At 40.0% G+C, this 21,739-nt stretch overlaps 1 protein-coding gene across 5 annotated transcripts in view; it reads left to right on the top strand.

The window, feature by feature from the left end:
* The window catches only part of VSNL1 (visinin like 1), an 88,686-nt gene that overhangs the window by 14,639 nt on the left and 52,308 nt on the right, over positions 1-21,739 (top strand). The window contains exon 1 of one of the 5 annotated variants that reach the window (XM_026844888.1): positions 2,493-2,510. The exons of 3 other annotated variants lie outside the window; for them this stretch is intronic. The gene's annotated coding sequence lies outside the window, so the exon portion shown is untranslated. Of the gene's footprint in view, positions 1-2,492; positions 2,511-14,420; positions 14,438-21,739 lie in introns of those variants that run through there. One more of the 5 variants, XM_026844889.1, reaches the window with a different exon arrangement.

Here is a 21,739-nt window from a genome sequence, read left to right as displayed (position 1 = left end):
CCCTTGAATCAGAGAGGTTTGCTAATTTTAAACTTGAGTGTTTTTCAGAGAGTAGTGTGTTTCGCAAGAATAGAAGAGGTAGAATGTAGGATTGGGACAATATGAATGCACACACATCGCTGCCAATGAAAGCAAAGTTTGCAGGTCTAATTTTAGGCTTCTCAGCCTTGGTATTGTTCCTTACAGCACAGTTATTTTCCATATGATACAAAGCAGTCCTTTTTTCAAGTTTTATAAACTGCTTTAGAGAGCAAAAGCAAGGACAAAGTGAATATATGTAATGGTTGAAAGCAAATCAAAGAAGCTTAACTAAGGCTGAGGTTAACGATGATTGCATATTATTTCTGTATTCAGAGGACAATTCTTTAAGAAAAGCAAGAATTTAGAGAAACCTGTCAGGAGACTTGGAAGGAGAGTTACACAGTGTCTGGAATGGGACCCTTGGGTGTGACTCAATCTGCTTCAGCCTCTTTAATTAATTTACACTGTGCTTAGATACCTAGTAACTTAGTCCTCTTAAAATGTCAAAATGACCTGTGCTGTTTGGAGAAATAGGACTTAGAGGATATATACCTGTCTCTGGGTGCTTGAAAGTAAGTACTTAGCTTGAAGCTAAGAAACATTGTAGATGCAGTGTGGTTGTTACAACTAATTCTTTATGTAACACCAGATAGATGCTGTTTTCTAAAGTTACCTTTTACTGATGCATTCATACAAAATGAGTTTATAGATTTATGGAAATCTAATACTGTAGAAATGCTTGTGTTCTTTCCTATATATTAATTGCCAAGGACTGGAGCCAGCTGGTGCTAAGCCATTCCCCATGGAACTGTCAGCAAGTCAATGGTACTAACCTGTCAAAACTATTAAAAATAACTTTAAAAATAATTAGGTTAACATAGTGTCCATTTTTCATTCAGGAGAAGCTTATTAACTGAATGAATATATGGCTATACAAAGGCCAGAGAAATCGGAGAACATAAAGCTGTGTGATTTTTGTTGGTAAATCTCGACCCCCAAATACCTGTTTGAAACAGTTTGGTAGCTGGCTGTATTGTTAGAAGGACAATTTCCTGGGAAGAGTCTGCACAGGGACTGCTGTGACATCGAGCTGATACTTTGTCCCACACGTTCAGCCATGATCCACTGCCTCCTCACTGGACTGACTGCCAGCCAGGTAGTACCTAGGTTTGGGTCATGAGGACAGAAGCACAATTTGGCTGTAGGCTCTGCAGTTGTCCCCAAACTGGGAGAGTCAGCTCAGTCTGAGCTCAAGGGGTGGAGGCTTTTTTCATGATGTTCTAGCTGTCTAGAAGTTAGATGTTTAGTCTAAACTAATTGTGTAGGCTTTCTTGTTAGTCAAACAAGAATAGGCATCGCCAGAGAGCAATTAATCCCACTTACTTTGTATATATACTTTTCTCTCCATTGCACATTGGAGCCTTGATGACTAGTTTAGAATAGATATCCAACTTCTAATGGCTACCACCCAGGTAGAAATAACCTGGATTAATCAAGTTCCCTGCTACTATGTAATAACTTCCCTGTTATTATTCTGTGCATGATTGTGGAGGCTGTGTTAGAGAAAAAGAATCTTCTTTTGGTTTTCTTTGCAGTCATTTCAGATAGTTTGGCATTAATAGTACAATTGTTCAGTATTCTGTTGTCCCTTGTCATACAAAAGTTTTAAAATTTGTGACTGATTTTTGTTATTTATTGTCATTATTAATAATAAAATGCCATTTTCATCCAGTTTCTTGAGGGAACAGATTAAGTTACAGATTGGCAGTTTGATGTCCCTCTGGTGTATGGCCAGGTTCTTTGAGTCATAAATCACCCTAGCTCCTTTCAAGTTAGGGAAAAATAATGTTTCTTAAAAAGTTTGGAGCACCGATACTGGAATAGGGTGGAAGTATAACATCAGTGAAGAAGGAGCAGACTGTCAAGTGGCTTTATTTGCTGGCAGGCACTAATTTGGTGGAAACTTCAGGACAGTAATTGGTTGGTTGGTTGGTTGGTTGGTTGGTTGGTTGGTTGGAGGATTGCAGCTCCTTAGGGTTTTCCCACGCCTGTCAGATTTTTTCTCTTTTATTTTTGTCAATGGATCTATATGGCAAGCAGGGCAGAAGAACAATTTGGTTGTTCCTCTTAACTTTAAAAAAGGTTTTTCCTAGATGTTCTGAAAAGTTTTTTTGAAAAGTATAGCTAGTTTTTAAAAGAGAAAATACAAATGACAGTGACATCTCTGACCCCAATACCTTTTCTGTTTCCATTTTATCCTTTTATCAGGGGCTGACTGGCAGCAGCAAGAGTCAAGTTCATTTCTGCATTTGTTCTGGGAAAAACAAACAAACCCAGTTCAAGCCTCCACCTAGAAACCTAGACAATGGGATGAGAGGACAGTGATTTGTGTTTCCCTGCTTACCAAGTGTCAAACAAATAGGTTCACTCACCACTGCTTTGTTTGGGGTAAGGAGAGAAGAAGAAATATAGAACAACATGTAGAAAATGTAAGTAACAACCTCTCTCCCTGATAGTTTGAATGCTCTTTTTCTATTTGAGGATATAAAAATTAATCTCTTCCTTTAAGGATATCAACTCCTCCCACACTTCTTCCTCTTATACCACTTTTTAGGTGGTTAGATTCACAAAAACCCTTTAGGATCTGAAAACATGCTGCACATCTCTCTTGCTGTTACTGCTAATGAATGTAGCTGGTTCCTCTGCTCTTCCTGATCACAGACAGTCCAGTTTGTGGTGATTTTGGGTAGTCAGAGGAGTACACATACATGTACAAACCCCACATGTTTGCTCACATGTGAGGAAGACATTTGTATCAGTCTTGTCCTCTTCCTTGCAGCTGAATTTCATGCCTGTAAATCATGGTGTTTCACAGATGGCTGCCTTAGGATGTTTAAGCTTTACACAGTGTAGTTCTAAGCTCCAAAATTCACTTAGCTTTACAACCTGTTGCTTGCTGTAAAATGCTCTAAAATATTGTGTAGTGTGAAGCATCATTTAAACATGCTGAGGCCTGCCCCTGGTCCCTCCCATTCAGAGGCTGCCTCTCTGCAGAATGCTGACAACTCTGCTGGAAGCCTGGGCATCCATCAGCTCTTTGGGAGTGGTTGTCTTATCTCTGTGCCTGGAGATGCCAAGATTGTTTAAATGTCAATAAGGTGTTGCCCAGATGAATTGCTTGGCAGCTTAAGAAAGCCTACCACTTTTTTTTTTTTTTACCTTAGTCATATGCCTTGCATACTATGAACATGGTTGCCCTCACTGCTTTTGCTGATGAAAAGCCAAAAATGGAAAAGAGAAAGTAAAGATAAAATACCAGGGTGATGAGAATTGGTGTTGGGTAGGGAATAAGAGCCAGGTAGGAAGGAAGGAGAGAAAGAAAGTGGGAGAAAGAGTCAGGATGAGCTGGTACAGATTTAGTGTGACTGGCTTGTCAAGCATGCTGCCAGGGAGCCAAAAGTACAGGGAAAAGATTGGACGAGGAAGAAGAAGGGGGCAACTTGGGGCTGAGATTCACAATCAGTTTACAGTGACCTAACCATCTGACAGCTGAGCCATAGTATTACTGCGCAGACACTCTTAACGCTAAGCATGTCTGCATAATAAAACCAGCTTAGCCTATATTTATTGTGTGTGTACATCTATATATGTGTTGGTGTTTCTCAGCAGCCTTATAGCCCGTAATTTCATTGGGCTATTCAGGCACATTCCTTACACCATTCTCTTGATGTGTGCTCACAGCTTGGGACATACAGCTCCCCAGGACTAACATTAATATGACATATGATTATTTACATGCCTGACTATTTTTATGAAGAATCAAATGCCAACCTGAATGTTTCACAGTGGCAGTGTGTAAGAAATTGGGACCTTCAAAGTGCTAAGAAGTGGTACCACATAAAACAAGGCATGGATGCACAGGGGAGCGTTATGAAGTTCAGTGCCTGGTCTGCTTTGTATGCTGGTGTCATATTCTTAGAAAGTAGACGTGACAGAGTTTATGTTGCATTTTGAGCAGGGAATGCAGCAACTAAATACTTCAGATGAGATTTGCATAGCTATTTAGGTACTTGGTGAGATTTCATAAGAGCACTCAAGCTTCCAGAGGGACGGTTGATACATTTATACTGAACGTCACCTTGACTTACTTGAATAGAAATAAACCCAGGCAATTAGGTAACAGCATCTACATTAGCCAGTAGTCCAAACCCATAGAATTGCTTATATGTCTTTGTAAATCTGGCTTCTTATACCACTTGCCTTGAAGTCTGCGTTTTTCCATTCCAAGATACACACATTTTCTCACAGAGTATCATACAGTTTTTTTATAAGTGAGAAAAAAGATTTTTGATCCTTTTCCCTGAATTTATTTCTTGATATTTGCTTGCTCCCCTCCTCTTTCACTTGGCATTAGTAACGGAGCTGCTCTGGTCAGGAAAGATGAAGGGATTTTTTCCACCATGAAAAAGCAGGCAGATTTCCTGAATATTGTTTGTTCTGTATTCCCTTTTATCTTGGGGATTGAAAAATATCGCTACCAAAAGTCCATCATTTGGAGTCTTTTCCAGTTCCAGAGAGGATTCTGTAACAGGTTCTCTTTATACTGAGTCTTTTTGAAGTAATTTAGAGGGAAAAAAAAAAAAAGAAAGAAAGAAAAAAAGAGTACTACAACTATAACCAGCTCAAACAATTCTTTGCCTTCTGGCAGCCAACAGGTTTTTTTATTACGTCCTCTGATTTGATTTACTAGCTGTTCCAAGCTCTTGGCAAGTGCCACAATAGCTTTTAAGATTATTCTGTTTCTTGCTGCTAGGTTTTGGGGATTTGGGGATTTTTTGTTACAATTTTATTTTATTCCACTCTTTACCTTATTCCTTCATTTCCTTTAACTTTTCCCCTGTATTGTCACACCAGAGACTGTTAACAGTTCTACAGTGTAGCATTTACCACAATCAGGGCCTGATCCAGTGATAGACCTGGTAGATAATCTGTTGTTTTAAAGCTTTCAATCAAGACAAGGTGCCTTTCTAAAAACTGTATTCTCGTTCAGTGACAAAGGTTGGAAATGAACTGGGAATTTGTATGTGAAATTCTATTTTTGTCCTAAACAATCACAGCACTTCTTCCTAGGTTGTTAAAATACATGAATCTTTGAAATATTTTATCAAGTTTTTAGCCTTTAATGATAGCAATGTGTTTAAGCTATCTTCTATCTAGTTTTGTATAGTACTTATATATGCATAATATGGTAAAAGTAGGCATAAAACAAGTTGTCACACATTTTTACAATTTATGGAGAGTGGGAGAAAAAAAGTTAAATGTATTCATAAATGTCTTGTGGAATTTAGTGAAGTGAGAAAGTTTGTGTATGATTTGAGATTACCCATAACAGTCAGATTTAAATCTGCCTATAAAGTGCTGCAGCATGGTTAAGTAATATTGACTATTAGGAAGATAAAACAGCAGGTGAATTTGTTGGGAGTAAGAGGAAGGTAATGTCTGTGGGACAAAACATACTGGTAACTATAGATTAACTAGTAGGAATCAGGAGAGGAACACGGCATTACTGAGGGTAGATCTCTGAAGTTACCAGTTCATGACAAATAGCAGTTAAAATAACTGGGAATTACTAGGACAGAAGTAGAAAAATATTCTATTGTATAAGCATGTGAAGCATCCTATCTGTAACTACAGTCACATATAATAAAGAGTTAGTAAAATCATGAAAAGTCTAGAAAAAGGGAGTAAAGCTGGTTAGAAATATGTAGCATAGGTTAGGCAGGGTCTAGCTGTTTCACGAGTGATGAGGAGCAGGTGAATAAGAAATAGTCACTCTTTCTTACAGTACAATAAATAGGGTCACCAATGAAATTATTGTATAACATTTAATTAAATTATGAAACTGATTTCCACAGGATGTTGTGGAGACCAAAGATATAAATGTGGTCAAAAAGGGATCAGACAAATTCAGGAAAGTTAATTTAATCAGTGATTATTAGACATGATAGTCTGGAGAGTCAATGGAGAGAGAACAGCACCTCTGAAGTATGACTCATCACATCCTAGGAGAAATGGTTTAGATCAACTTGCTGAATTGCTATCTGCAGATGACTGTGTCTCTGTTGGCCTCAATGACTATCTTAGTGTAGACACCAAAATTTGAGAGCATTAAAGCCAGGTGATTTCAATCCCACTGTAGATGTTACATAAAGTTGTGGCACTTTTTTGCAGTTAAAAAAGATGTAGATGCAATTAAATGGTGAAGATGGCATTGACTGTAAAGAAAAAATATTTTTCTATTTGTCATCCAAGATATTTTTATTTTTCTTAGCACCAGTTTAATTTGTGTACTTTGTTGCAGAAGTCTAAGAAATATGAAAGAGATTATTTAATCCTCAAAGTCACCCCCAGCCTCTGTAATCATTAGACAGAGCAGCAACCATTTATCATAAACCTTTTCACCTCCACATTCTCCAGTGATGAGTGAAGTAATCATGAGGTAATGCCAAGGAAGACAGTGTTTGATATTTCTAGCTTTCCAGATTCTGCAGACTTAAATAGTGCAGGGAAGCTGTCAGTGCAGTTGCAGCTGCTTAGTATCATGGTTGGGAATAAAAATATTTCACCCACTGCTGTCTCCTGTCACCTGGGAGCAGCAGTTACTGTGAAAGGCCCAGCTGTGTGAATGCTGTCCAGGCTGTTCATCCTTGCCTCTTAGCTCCAACAATTCCCCCTGAACTTGGAGAGATACTTCCTGATTGACTTCAGCAAGACCCTAAAGGTTGTCTCAGCAAGTGCAACTCTGCTTTAAGGTGGAACTGTTTTTATCATTACTTTCCCTTTTCTGTCCAGCACCTTTGTAGTCCAGTTCCCTCAACTATTCCCATGGACAGTTCAGCGATGGACAGTCCTAAATTAGGAAAAAACATCCTGCCCCTTGAAGATTAGTTATATGTCATGCTTTCCAGGATTCATAGCCTATAATGTCTTTTTCTTGCTAGGTTTTCTAAAGTAGTTTTCCCAGGGGGTCCTTATCTACCAGAGGTGGGCAGTGAAACAGAACAAAATTTTCTTGCTGTAGACAATTTAATGGAACTGCAGGCTGATATTTTAGATTTGCAATTTTGAGACCTTTGAAAAGATTTCTGAGTCAGCTTGTCTGTGCTTAGCAACCTCTATCAACTGTTTTATCCTGGCAGATGATAAACTCAGGGAATTCAGACAGTATTTTTGGTGATTTTCATAAACATAATAATTTAAATGTTTATATAGCTTTCATTTGTTTTCTTTCATATTTTTATCTGCATCACCATTGCTTTTTCTGTTATGTTGGAGCTGTTCTTTTGTAGCAGTTTCCCATGTGCTTTGCTGAAGGAATTCTACATGTGCTGATGTCCAAATCAAAAATGTTGCTAGAGTTTATTTTTGCTCACCTTTTCCTGTCATCCACCAAAACTCCTGAACTGTGTGTCCTAGAAAAACAGCATTTTAGAAAGTAATCTGAAAACCAAGCATCTCTTTAAAGTAAAAACCCAACCAATAGACTGTACCTCGTGTGTTGTCCTTTGCAGGTTGAGGCACTGAAGTGCTCATGGATGCTGTGGTAGTACAAATATATAATGCCTTGTATAGGTCTCCTCTGTTTGTTCTCTTTCCTCAGTATAGATTTTATTGTTCTTGGCCATGATAAATAATACTGAAATTTAGACTCTTTCTCTCTGTTATTTTTTGTCTATCTTTTATTATTTCACAAAAAAAACCCTGTGTGTACACACACGTATTCAGCTGAGCAAGTATATCAGTTTTATTAGCACAGCCACAATAACCAGTTGTTAAAAAAAATTATTCTAGTAGAACTCTCATTGAAAAACAGTTGGAAGGAATTGTTCCAATTACTTTTAATGTATGAAAAAATAAAATTGTGCTGTCCTTTAGCACAAGAGGCTTTCTCTGTCCCTCCCTCGCTCTGGCTTATCTTTTAACAGAAAGACCATATGTTGTGATTCATATTTGGGACTTATGAAAAGTTGTGTTTTACCTTGCTGTTTCTCAGAACTATGTATAGAAGAAATAGCTAACAGCTTTCAATTATTGCATATTTGAGATTTTCTGTTTTGGATTTGTAATTAATTTTTTGTTATGAAGGGCATACACAAGGCTTAGAAGCTTGCCATTAAGGTAATGAAATAATAATGAGGTTCCTGTACTGGGGACATAGAATCTCCTCAGAGACAGACAGCTTTCCTTTTGCTTTGTCTTTTTTGCTCATTTTGCAGTTTCTATCAATATTAACGTCAGAGTGCATACTTCCTTTCCCTCAATATATAACCTTGCTAGGAGCTCTGTCATCTGTAAAAATACATTTTTCCAGGAAGAAGGGTTTGTGAGACTCATCTATATTATCTGTCAGTCTGATTTCAAGTAGCAGTGTTATTAGTGTGCGCTAATTAATGAGGAAATACTATGTAAAGGTTGTGTGCATTATTGCTTTTTGATGCTGGGTTTGCCCATGAAACAGAGATACTCTGTACTGAAGAACTCCTCAATCTGCATTAAAGCCATTTTTACATTTCTGTTTGTGTGCTTTATGACAGAAATTGGATTGGCAGCTCTGGAAAGTGAAATTTCTAAAGGAGGAAGCACAATGAATACTTCTAAATTCAGTCCTGGTGATACCAGTTCAGTTTCACACTTCCGCAGCCTTGACCATTTTGCTCCAGTATCCATCAAGGACACTAGTCAAGGTCAAAAAATGACTTGGAGATCAACTATGATTTGGACCTCTTGTGCATTATTCTATAAAATAGCAAAGGAGATGGTATATATGGACAGGCACAAACAACAGGTGAGCTTAGCATCTCTCCTTTAGGCACTGCTGATGTGACAGCTGACTCTATGTGCACTCTTTGCCGGTTACGCGTGTGCTTGCATGACTGGATAGGAAGGCTGACAGCTTGTTGGTTAACACAGCATAGCACACCAACGTCAGCGTGTCAAGTTAGATCAGAAACATCTTATTTCCCACCTAACCTTCAGGTGCATAACAAAGCTATCCTCTTAGCATCTGTAGGGAGTAAGGGAAGGCAGGCATTTTTCATGGTCTCCAGAGATAGATTCTATAGATACAAGCTTGATGAAATAGTTTAGGTGAGCAGGGTTTCTCTGTCATGGCTTTTCTCAGCTGCCAAAACAGGGTGCTTTGACACTTAACTGGTTTGTTAGGCTCAAGTTAGCTGTCTATATTAGGTGGGCAAGATCTCATTCAACTGATTCAGCTGCTTAAGCAGAGGTGTCTAACGCCATCTGAAAGGCCCTAAGGTGTCTGAGATATCCACATGGATATAGCAGATACTAACACAGGGATGAACTGAGACACCCTGTGTCAAGGCAACTGAGTTAGCCTGAGTGGCTTAAGTCATATGGATGGATACTCGCAAGGGCACCTCATCCTCTCGTTGCTGTGAGATGGTTACCAACCTGCCTGCTTAGAACTAGACTGAAGGAACTTAAAATGTTATTTCAAATGAGCCATCAAACCACCCTAAGTAAAATTATTACATTTATTCCAAACTATAAAAATCAGAAGTGATTGAAAAAGATTACATTTCATAGTAGTGTGATGAAGGAACTTCTATTTGAAAATTCTACTTTAAGAAAACATTTTCAGTTTTTCTTCACTGTTTCTTTGATAGTGTGACTGACAGTCAAATTTTAAGTATATTTTTCCTGTTCAAGCTGTTTACGTGATTCATTTGCTCACTTGTTTGTATGAGTAACATTTTTGACCACCCCTCAATGTCCAACTCAAAAGTGTAAAGCCATTGATTTCATTCTGAAGAATTATGATTCATCTTCTCAGTAATGTATTTCCTCAGCATTTAATCATGCTCCATCTGAGGCAGTCACAAGGGATAGTTCTGACAATTCGTTTATAATGAATTTGGGGCAAGCGTTACACCAGTGGATGTAAACACTTTGTTTTGACTTTGAAAGGTTTTTAGTAAAATAAAAAGCTTTCCTGCTAACCACTTTGGTTAATATCTGTCATAATATAGTCGTGGTTTCTAGTAATGTAGTTGTTTAGCACATAGGTCAAAATCATCAGTTGAAATCAGCTCATTCACAGCCATCATAGATGTGTGTGCAAAAGTGAGCAAACCCCAGAGTGTTAAGTGTTCCTTTTTCGTGAAGAAATTGAATGGAAGCAGAAGATTTAAGATGTGCCCGTATGTGTTAGCTTATATTTATTTCAGTTATCACAACACTATTTATAGACCATATGCTGATACCCCTACTCAGAGTTTTACTCCATCCTTTGTCAGTCATAGTTGTCATCACAAGACACAGGAGCATGAACAAGACAAAAGAGACCCTATCACTGCTTTGTGAGTTGGGAACAGAGAACAAACAATCTAAGCACTCATCTTGTTGCCGTTAATCCCAGCAGAGACTGGATGAGGGCCATAGAATGCTCACCATGCCCGCTTCTCCCTGTCAATCCAGAGCAATGAGACAGTGTCTTGAACTGCCGGACGTGGCTGCTAAAGAGGCTCTGGTGGATAAAGGTAGAGTTGGATATTAGAAATGGGTTGGAGAAGAACTTGGTCAGAGTGAAATTTCTTATAAAAGAATACTGTATTCAATAATCATAAAAAAATATTCTTACTCTTTGAGGCCAGGACTTTACTTGGCTAAGAACTATACTGAGGAAAAAGCAGGGAATGACAAGGGCATAATGAAACAGTCTTGAGCAGCCTGATATCTACTGTTGAGCTGCTTAAAACTATTTTAGTTTGGGGGAGACCTGGAAAAGGGTGGAAAGGAGTGAATTTTTTCTACTGCTGTGATGGAAATAGGTAACAGTTCAGGAAAGACTGCCTGTATTTGATACAGCAGCATGCTGTACTTCTAATGGCATTAATCACACCTGAATAAAGATTGTGGTACGTAGGAATAACAGTCAACCTTGGCAAACGTATGTGCTTCCTAGTGAGATCAAGAATGGCATTTTATTTCTAGGTCATCCAGTGTTAATGAGCGAGGTAGGATTTTTCTTGCTTTACTTTAAGCATTTAGAAATCCAGTTTCAGATCTAAGCAAGTTTACAAGGCTGCCTCTACAATCAGCAGAAAGAGACATTTGTAGCAGGTGATTCATTCTGTCTTAAAATAAGCATGCATATATTCATACTGCATCTTTTAGACATCTCTCTTGGCATGAGGTGAATCACTGAAATTTCTGGCCATCTCCATTGACTGCAGAGGGACCAAAGACAACTGACTTGTTAAACAGCTAATGTTAGATGCTATTAATCCATCTTTGCAGAACAGCAGGGCATTATTGTTTAGAGAGCTGTGATGAGGAGTATGGATATAAATGAACAGTGAAGCTTGTACCATTAAGTAAAGCCCAGTGATTTATGAATCAGAGATGTGGTACTAAAAAAGCATGTGATGGATTCAAACTCAAATTAAAATGAGGCTGGGAGGTGAGCAGTAGAAGTGCCTCTTGGTAAGCACGCCAACTTAGAGAATTTGGCTTTGCACATCAAACATAAAAGTACAGTGACATTTCAAACTAATAATAAAACAAACATAGCCAAGAAGACCTGCTGTAGTACAAGTGGAGAGAAAGCATGTATACTTTTTTACAGACAATTACAACAGAATAAATATTTATTTTAAAACAAACAAAAACTAAGAAAAAAAATGGTGCATATATGTAAATGTGGTCAAGGCAGTGGCTAAAGTTGAAACACCCTTATCCAAGCATGAACTATCAATAGTGTCTATCTCAAAGAAAAGCAGAATTTTGACAAAAATTCTGTATCTCAAGCAAAGGAAATGTTGATATAGTTTGGCATCACAAAACTAGATGAATATTTATAGTCTACATAAATGTTGTCCCATGGTTCCAGGAGTCAACTGCAACCTACTCAAGGAAACTACAGTATTCAGGCATGCCTTGTCAATCTTTCCCTCAAAAAGAGATGTTTGCAGCAACTATCCCAGAAGAGGTGGAATACTGAATAGTGGATAATCTATGAAATATCTAAAATTGTATAAGCCAGTCTTCTGAAATTCAAGACTTTAAAAGTGATCATTAGTGCTCCCATGTAACTTGTTCCAGTGGTCGCTTGGAACTAGTCATGTCGAGGACGTTATGGATTTCTCTGTCAACATATCAGGGCATCTCATGAGGGAAAGCCTATTGGAAACCATATTCTAGAATAAAACCTCAGAGAAAGCAATCAAAACCTGTTATATTTGGTTTAAGTATATAACAAACTGGTCACAGCAATCAAGGCTCTGATGTTGGAGCTTTCTGAATAATCAGGTGATTGGAATGGTATTCAGCATATGAGTTATTACAGAAAAGTACAGTAAATGTTCTGCATGCAGTTTAAGATTAAGATTATTATTTATGAGGACAAAATCGAATAGAATAGACTGGTAAAAAAGTCATTTCCCCGTTGAAAAATGAGGCTTCTTCAACTCACACCTCCTTCTTACTTACTGATCACCACAGTATATAGAAGCTGGGACCAGAGCAGAATGAAACTATGGCAACAGATGTACTTATGTGTTTGTCTGACACTCAGCATTAACAAGCATATTGTTCTCTTCAGAAATTAATTGCTAAATTCTCCACAGCATATAAGTCACTAAATTCTGTTGAAATACTGGAGAAGTGGACATGAAAAAAAAAAAAAAACAACAAAAAAAACCCCCAAACAACAGACAAGTTTGAGTTATGGCATACAACAAAGCCAAATAACAGAGTTAAGGAGGAACCCAAATTTTACTAAGAACCACTGATCATCCAGAGCCCAAGATTTCTCTAGAAATACTGATGCTCTCTTCCTTGTGGTCTAAAAAGAGACTGAGATGAGAGAGCAAGCAAAAGAGGGGTTTTGTCTCTGTCTCTAAGTCTAAAGCTAAGTGGTAGAGCTCTTCTTAGCACTTATGTCTTGTTGAACAACTCAGATAAGTCTCTGCCTTATGCTACGTACCTCCTCCTGTGTCCACTTGCAAAGTAGGAAAGCCAGCTGTGGCATGTTGTAAGCAGTTTCCCAATCCAAATGAGAAGAGGGGGCATAAATAAGACCCTGTGATGTACTTCAAACCATGTATCTGCAGGTTAGTTTATACACAAGCCGCTGGCTTCAGCATTGGGCTTTGAATGGGGCCCTACTGTGACCCACAGGGGTGCATCAGCAGTGGAGTTACTGGTGAGTCTGGTATTGCCCTTGATTTTCATGTTGGAAATGTAGAGAACTCCCTTTTAATTTTATTCCAGACTCAACAGAAAACAAATCCATGCTTTTAATGACATAAATCCGATTCTTGCTTCCTAGTCACCTAGAGAAAACAAGCCCTACATACCAGTCGTTGTTATGTTAGAGCATCCTCCTGCACAGCTTTTACCCTTTCAAAGGGTTTTTTATTGCTTGAATCTAATTGAATATCCATCTCATTTCAAATAAAATTTAAAAATATCTCTCTCTTTTGCTTAAACCTCTTTTCTCCATTTATTATTCAATTCAGTTGAATGATTGTATTCCTTAATGTCATTACTCTCTGTTTGTCCCCATTTCTTTTACACAGAGAGATTGCAGGCCTGAATCTGATCTTTGGTAAAGCCAGTAAAGTAATCTGAACTCACTGGATTTATTCCAGATTTTGCTGTAGTGTAGTATAAATCAGAACCTAGCCTGTTTGTTTCACCCTTAGTTTTGAGGTATATGTTAGGAGCAGTAAATTATGACTGCTGCTAACTTCAGTATGGTGTTACACAAACACACACAAATTATTCTTATTTTTCACTGATGAACTTCATATCATTTTGGGATGAAAAGTGTAAGTTTGGTTAAAAATTCAGAATAGAGCCCTAAGTTTTGTGTGAAGGAGAAAACAGGTAGTTCAGGGTGGGTTTTGCTTATGAGTACAGAGAACATGTTCCTGAGGTCACTGATGGGCAGTATACCAATATGAAAGTATATTAACTCTACCTATACCTGATAATCATGTTCTTCCAAGATTACCACTGAAAGGATGTCCACAGTTCTTGAGTCACAGAACTGCGGAGGTTGGCAGGGACATCCAAAAAATGTATAGTGACCCAGCTCAGAGCAGGGTCAGCTAGAGCAGGTCCACAGCATTGCCCAGCCCCATTTGGGGGGTCCCCACCATGTCTGGTACTCTCTGCCCCTGGTGCCTCTGCCAGTGTCTGGGGTGATGTTCCTTGTCTGTTTTTTTTGCTCTGACAGTAAACACCAGGAGGTGGATTCCTTTCATCTTCTGTTCCTACAGGTTGTTGCAGGCCTTTTCCTTGCTGTCAGAGTGCAGGCCTGGAGCTGCTGTCTGCTTGGATTCATGGGTTTTGAGAGAGAAGCAGAAGGATTGGACTAAGCCAAGTGAGAGAGTCTTTGACCCATGGGGATCCTGGAGAGCCACAGATGCCACGATAGGATGCAATGTCCGTCATGAAGTAAAGGCTCCTGGTCTCTGAAGAGGATCCAGCTGGCTGGCTTACAGGAGAGACAGTGAAGGGAGAAAGACAACTGCTGCCACCACTGGTTCCTTCTAATCTGACTGACCCCTTTTTCAAAGGGTTCAAAGGTGTAATAGTTACATGGTGTCAGCATATTAAGATCTGATATCATGCAACAGTACCAGAACCTTCTCCTGTAAAACACCTTAAACTTTTGCACGTATTGGCAGAAAAAAAGCCCTTCCCTGTCCAGTGTGGTTTCACTATGCAAGGTATAGGACAGGGCTTGGGGTCATCCCTGTTTCATGAAAGCTTAGAAATTGTGTGAACTGAAGTGAGGAGTTGCTTCACAAGTTGCCTAGGAAACAGAATCATTGAATGGTTTGGGTTGGAAGGGACCTTTAGAAATCATCTAGTCCAATCCCCCTGTCAGGGCAGGGACTTCTTTCACTAGATCAGGTTGCTCAAAGCCCCAGTCTGACCTTGAATACTTCCAATGGTAGGACATCCACAACTTCTCTGGGCAACTTGTTGCAGTTTCACCGTCCTTATTGTAAAAAATTTCTTTGTTATGTCCAGTGTAACTGACCTCTTTCAGTTTAAAACCATTGCCCCTTGTCCTGTCACTCCAGCCCCTGGTAAAAAGCCTCTATCCATCTTTCATGTAAGTGCTCTTTAAGTACTGAAAGTCTTTCTCCATCTTTCTTATAAGCCCCCTTTATATATTGAAAGGCTGCAATAATGTCTCCCTGGAGCCTTCTCTTATCCAGACTGAACAACCCCAACTCTCTCAGCCTGTCCTCATAAAGGAGGTGCTCCAGCCTTCTGATCATTTTTGTGGCCCTCCTCTGGACTTGCTCCAACAGGTCAGTGTCTCTCCTGTGCTGAGGACTCCACAGAGCTGGATGCAGTACTCCAGGTGGGGTATCTTGAGGGCAGAGTAGAGGGGGAGAATCACCTCGTCGATCTGATCGTCATGCTTCTTATGATGCAGCCCAAGATACAGTTGGCTTTTCGGGATGCAAGCATGCCTTGCCAGCTCATGTCCAGTTTTTCATCCATCAGTACTCCCAAGTCCATCTCCATAGGGCTGCTCTCAATCCATTCATCCCCCAATATGTATTAATATTGGGGATTTCTCTGACCCAGATGCAGGACCTTGCACTTGCCCTTGTTGAAATCATGAGGCCCACTCCTCAAGCCTGTCAGTGTCCCTCTGGATGGCATCCCTTCCCTCAAGCATATCAGCTGCATCACTCAGCTTGGTGTCATCCACCATTGAAGCACTGCCATTAGACAGGGTCATCTTAGTGTAGCCTTTGTTCATGGTTGGGATGGGAAAATTCCTTTTTTTTTTTTCCACACATACAGTTCATTCGGTATTATTTCCATAGGGCTTTGGGTATGAGATTGTTGGAGTTTTTCTGTGTGTGAAAGGCAGGCTATGGCTCCAGATTTCTTCTTCTGTGAAACAGTGTGTTTGAAGGAATGAGGCATCTGTGTGGTTTGATAGCCTGCTTCTATCTATCCCTCATGCTGACATTAGTAGAGAAAAGGCAGTGTCAGAAGTAGCCTGAGGAGAAAGGAACAATGCTGGGAGGTGTCAGGAGTTATTATCAGCACACAGCTGGAAACTTGACAAACAGCCTGCTCAAAAATAACAAGAAATTATGCTGTTATTGTAGATTATAGACATAGTTCTCTGCTTTCCCCAGCATTTAATTGTTTGGGGGTTTGTTACCCCTATATATGTATGTATGTTGGAGTCTCTACAGGGTTTAATGTACCGTTTATAGATTTGTATTGTGTCAAAAATTTCAAAGACACCCACCACACTTGCCTGCTCAGTGCCTGGATTTCACATGTAGTCCCCAGGAGTCAGCACGTTCCTGTGGGAGCTTGTGGGCTGGGAGTGGGCAGAGGGGTGGGGATGAACCACAGCTTTCCTTCCAACCTAATGAGTGCCTGCCAGCACAGCTGAGCTGGCAAAGTGAGTGTTGTCATTTGCTTCTGGCATAGTCCACACGACTCATTTCCATTTCTCAGAGCCAGGAAAGAGCAAGAAAAACATGCTTCATACAAGGGAACTCATTTAATGCACAGACCTCATGAGGCTGCAGAGATGTTGGTTGACTACCCCCTTCAGCTCATACAGGATTACTGGGAAAACAAGAGCATGAATATGGTCAGGTGTCAAAGCAGCCAAAATATACAGAGATAAGTTGGGGTAGCCCCATTTAGTTAGGTGTGTGTGCCCAGGGACATAAGGCAGATGTCCCTGCACTCCTGGAGTCAGTGAGGAGAGGGAGGTGACTGCAGTCACCAGCACGTCTTCTCCAAATGATCCTTTGGATGAGCCCTTTTTCTCTCAGCTACCCATGGAGGGAATTCAGTGAATCAAGGCAGCTACTGTGGATACGAGAAGTTAAGCAGTATGACTACCCCATTTACCCCTAGCTGTTTGACAGAATCACAGTCACTGAGATTGGAGGGTGCCTCTGGAGATGCTCTTGTCCAACCCCCTGCTCAAGCAGGGTCAGCTACAGACAACTGCTCAGAGCTGTGTCCAGTTGGGTTTTGAGTATTTTCAAGGATGGAGACTCCACAACTTTTCTGGGTAACCTGTTCCAGTGTTTGATCCCGTGCACAGTAAAAATGCATTTTCTTACATTCAGACAATTCCCTGAATTTCAGTATGTGCCCACCCCGTTGCCTCTTGTCTCTCTGGACACCCTTGAGAGGGGGCTGGCTCTGCCATCTTTGTTCCTCCCATTGGGTATTTAGACAGACATTGATAAGACCTCCTGAGACTTTTCTTCTCCAGGCTGAACAGCCCCAGCTCTCTCAGCCTTTCCTTGTATGACATGCTCCAATCCCTTCATTGCCTTCGTGGCCCTTCCCTGGTCTCAGTCCAGTAATGCCATGTCTGTCTGGTATGGGGAGCCCAGGACTGGACCCAGCACTCCATCTGTGTCTCACCAGCGCTGAGGGGAAGCATCAGCTCCCTCAACCTGCTGGCAACACTTTTCCTAATGCAACTTGAAAATAAAATGGTTTTATATAAATGTGTTTAAGGAAAGCAAGCAAAACGACACAGAACTGGGTTTTTAGGAACATGGTTTGACATTGTTGGTGCTGTCTTCGCAAAGGAATTCAGGTCCTTTTTCAGGATAAATATGAGATCTTCGGCAGCACTCAGTTTACTTTTCCTTAGGAACAGCCAGAGTTGTATTTGTTTGCACTTGGTCCCTTTGAATATTGAACACTTGCCGAGGAGGCCAAAGAGGAATGGAGAGGAGGGGAAAGAGGGAGCAAATGGGAATGAAGCTGTGTTAGCCACAGTTTGGAGCTGTTTTGAAATTAAACAATGTTCCATAACTCATGTTTTGCTATTGAACTTTTTTTTTCCTTAGGTCTTTAATAAAATTTTGGTTCGTAAAACTGTGCTCACACTAGCAAGCCAAGTGGGAGAGGCAGATCTGATAAACCTGTGCAGGAATTGATATAAAATATTCCAGGGGAAAAAAGCTTGCCATTGGCCAGGAGGTTTGGATGATGCTCATGTGGAGAGCAGGGAGCTTTTGAAACAGCACAAGCATGTGTGTTTCATGCATACTCATCTCATGATACAGAGAAAAATGGGAGGAACTGATTTCCTCTTCCTGCATGTGACTGTTACCTCCAAAGCCCCTAGTAAATCACAAAATCAGTTTGCTAAGCCATGTTGCTGAGTCATGTTAGAGTAACTTCCAGCTGCTGCTGCAGCCCTTTCCTGCTTCCCAGGCTGGCTCGTGTGGACCTCCGGAGGTCCAGCGGGGCAAGGAGCAGGCGAGTACATCCTCATATTGTCCCTGCCTGCTGCTGGCACAGCCTGGATTACTTCAGGTTGGGGATTGGTTGGTTGAAAAAATTCCATCTTTTAAATGTGACCCTCCTGTGGACCTGTAAAAGCATCAATTAAGGTGTTACTTAATGAAGTACTGAAGTACTACTATACTAAGCATTTCTGAAGAGTTTGTTTCTGAGGGTAGATGATGGCGTCTTTGCAGCATTTCAGCCAAGAGGATGTCTTTCTAAACTCAACCTTCATTGCTGTTGCTACTTTGACACAACAGTAGAGTTTTAGTGTTTTTCTTGGTCTCTAATTTGGATTGTGTTGCCTTTGCTAATGTTAAGAAGCATTCTCCTGACAGACTAATCTCATTGGGAATAGTCTTGACACATTTGCTGATGCTAAGTGCCACCCATGTACCTGATTCCTTGTTTATTTTGAATCATTCCCCTATGATGGTTTGGAATTGAAGCATGTTGAGCTTTTTTTAGTGTGGGTTTTATTGTTTGTTTGGTGGGTTTTGTTTTGTTTTGTTTTTTTTCCCCCTTTCATGACTTTTGTCAATCAGAAGACGCAACAGAAGATGAATAACGGTCCTTAGATTGCTGCACTGCATGGTTGAAAGCATGGAAGTTGGAAGCAAATTTATAGTTTAAAAGAATAACATTTACTAAACAAAGAAATGCTTGCAAAGTGACCTTTCCTCCTCATGAAAACTTAGTGAATGTGCAGCTGTTCTCTCCTGCATTTTCCTAATGCATATTCATAGATTTTCACAAGGAAAAAACATGTTTGGGAAACCATGATTATAAGTTAATTAAAAATAGTTTTCATTTTAGAAAATTAAATGTGTTGGCAGTGGCATACTCGTTGCTAATGGGTGATTGTACTTTTTCAATAATAATAAGAGATTCAATGAAACTCTAGAAATGTTAGAATATGATTAACTAGATAATCTATGTATTTGAGTTTTTATTCCCAAATAAGTTGGATCTCCCTGAGCCAGAAGTGTGAGTTTATATTTGATAATTATATGAGACTCTTGAGCTTTCTTGCATATTGTAATTCAATTCCATAAGAAAAGAACTTTAAAACAAGAAGAAGGAATGAATGCCTCTTATTCCAGGAAGGCATTGTGACCAGCTCGGTCAGCTTGTTCAGGCCCTTGTCTCAAAGAGAGCCTGGGGGATTATGCACTGTACTGTTCTGGAGCAGCAAATAAGAGTACAGAACCCAGCAGTCCCACATTATACCTTCCTCAAATAGTGGTTTGGTTCTGTTGAAAAAGTAGTTTCTGAAAGTGTTTATCAAGATGCCAGCTGTGGTTTTCATTTACTAACGGCTATTATATGGTGAGGTACATCAGGGATGGCTGGAAGGTGTTTGGAACTTACTGCACAATGTATGGCAGAACAAGCAGCTGACCAAAACTAAGAGCCTGTGCCATACAAGCAGAAAACTGGTGTCTTATTTCTCTGAATCTGATGATAGAAAAGGTTATGTGTGGATATGTTTACCCAGCTCTTTATTCGTGTATTTTTACATACGTGAAGACCCGCTCCATTTTCCATAGTGTTTTATGTCCATGTTACTGAAAACAACATAGCTAACTTTGGAAGATAGTGCTGAGATTCACAGTTCTGTCTGCTTCCACCTATGTGTAGTGCCAGGTACAAGCACGATAAATACAGAAAAATAGCTATTACAGAAAATTTGTTGGTCAAGACCACCCGATTTTTGCCCATTGAAGATGCTTTTTTTTCATGTGTAAGTGTTGTTGAGTTAAATATTGATGGTGTCAAGAATCCAGGTGAAAAGAGTCATGTAAAAGCACACTTGGCTAAATTAAGAGAGCCAGAAGATGCCTTATGAATTTACCTAAAGTAGTTACTATAATTGCTGAGAATCTTTAAGGGTCCTCTGGGTCCTAAGCAAAGCATCTTATGACTGCAAATGGTAACACAGTTTAAAGGAGAAAAAAGGGGGAATAAATAAGCCCCTTAAAGATTAAAAAAAACCCCAAACAGTCTATTGTTTCACTTAAAAGCCATTGGAGGAAGCTAGAGAAATAACTTTATTAGTTTACTTTAGTCTCCATGGGATTTAAATTGAGATTATGCCAAATTAGGTCTGTGTCATACATGAGAAGATGGGGACTTCAAAGATAAGGCTGGGACAATTGTTCTAAATACTATAAATTGCAAACCCATCGTTTAGTCAAAATGGCTAATTTCTGGACATCTGCGTGTACAATTACGCCTGTGGCAATTAACTGAAAGGTTGAACTCTCCCATATTTGTGCTAAATTTACTAAAACGTGTGGATGGGAGCTTGGCAGAGCATCAAAGTAAGTAAATTTAGAGAAAGCAGTGTACTGCCCTTAATTAACGAACAGCTGTGTGAGTTCTTGCAGCAGGTTCTTGTAGTTCAGAGGAGATGCAGGGCCTCGAGCAAGAAAGCACTGCGGCATCTTGCAGTGTTGGTAGAGGAAAGATGTGCAGAGCCTGGGGAAGGGGGATCTGCTTTCTGGAAGCATCCCAAGAAAATGGTGGCCCACTTCCACCTCCAGTTATATCTGTGCACAGCACAGTGCACTTGTCTAACAGCCGTGTCACCAAGGTGTTGAGACATTTCTGGATGGAGTTTCTAGCCTGATGGGTTGTGGCATTTTGTATCTTCCGATGACCAAATTTCCTAACTTTATACCTGCTGAATGCTTTGACAAAAGACATCTTCCTTCTCGGTGTCAGGGATGTTTGTGTGGCTAAGCCATGTGCTGTCTTGGCAAAGAGGTTTGCTATCAGCCCTGGTTATCTTGCTGGGCTTGGGATGGGGAAGAAGATGGGGACAGGCTGGGGAGGACTATGACCAAAGAGAAGGGGGGCCATGAGGTGTTTCAGGAAGAGACCTGGTGCCACTGGTGGTATGGCACTAGGGGATGTTTTTGCCACACAGACCAGGAGGAATGGTTAATTTTGTGCTGGCTCAAGGAAGATTCCCATAAAGGAACTTATATAAATATTTTGATTCATTGGAGCAGAGCAAAGTGTGTCCTTCCGAGGAGAAAGAAACTTCCCCTTCAAAATGGGGGGAAATGCCAAAAGCAATAGATTAATATCAGGAATGGGTGGTGATATGGACTAGAAATCACTGCATTCACTGTGGTGCTGTCATTAGAGACAGATGCTATACTGGGAGATAAAAATGGAAATGCTAAGCTAGGCTCAGGAAAGAAATTATTCATCACTTTGCAGTTTTGTACAGGACAAGTTAAGTGCTGTCTGTCATCTGATTAAAAAATAACTGAAAGATATCTGTCATTAAACAAACTGTAGTAGAATTGGAAAAAGTTAAAGATTTCTCAAAATTTCTCTCGAAGGTCATCTGTGGTTA

Source organism: Athene cunicularia (assembly GCF_003259725.1).
Source record: "Athene cunicularia isolate RWA chromosome 3 unlocalized genomic scaffold, athCun1 chr3_part1, whole genome shotgun sequence".
In the NCBI taxonomy this organism is placed as follows: Eukaryota; Metazoa; Chordata; class Aves; order Strigiformes; family Strigidae; genus Athene; species Athene cunicularia.
This window is presented reverse-complemented; position numbering and strand designations above follow the sequence as displayed.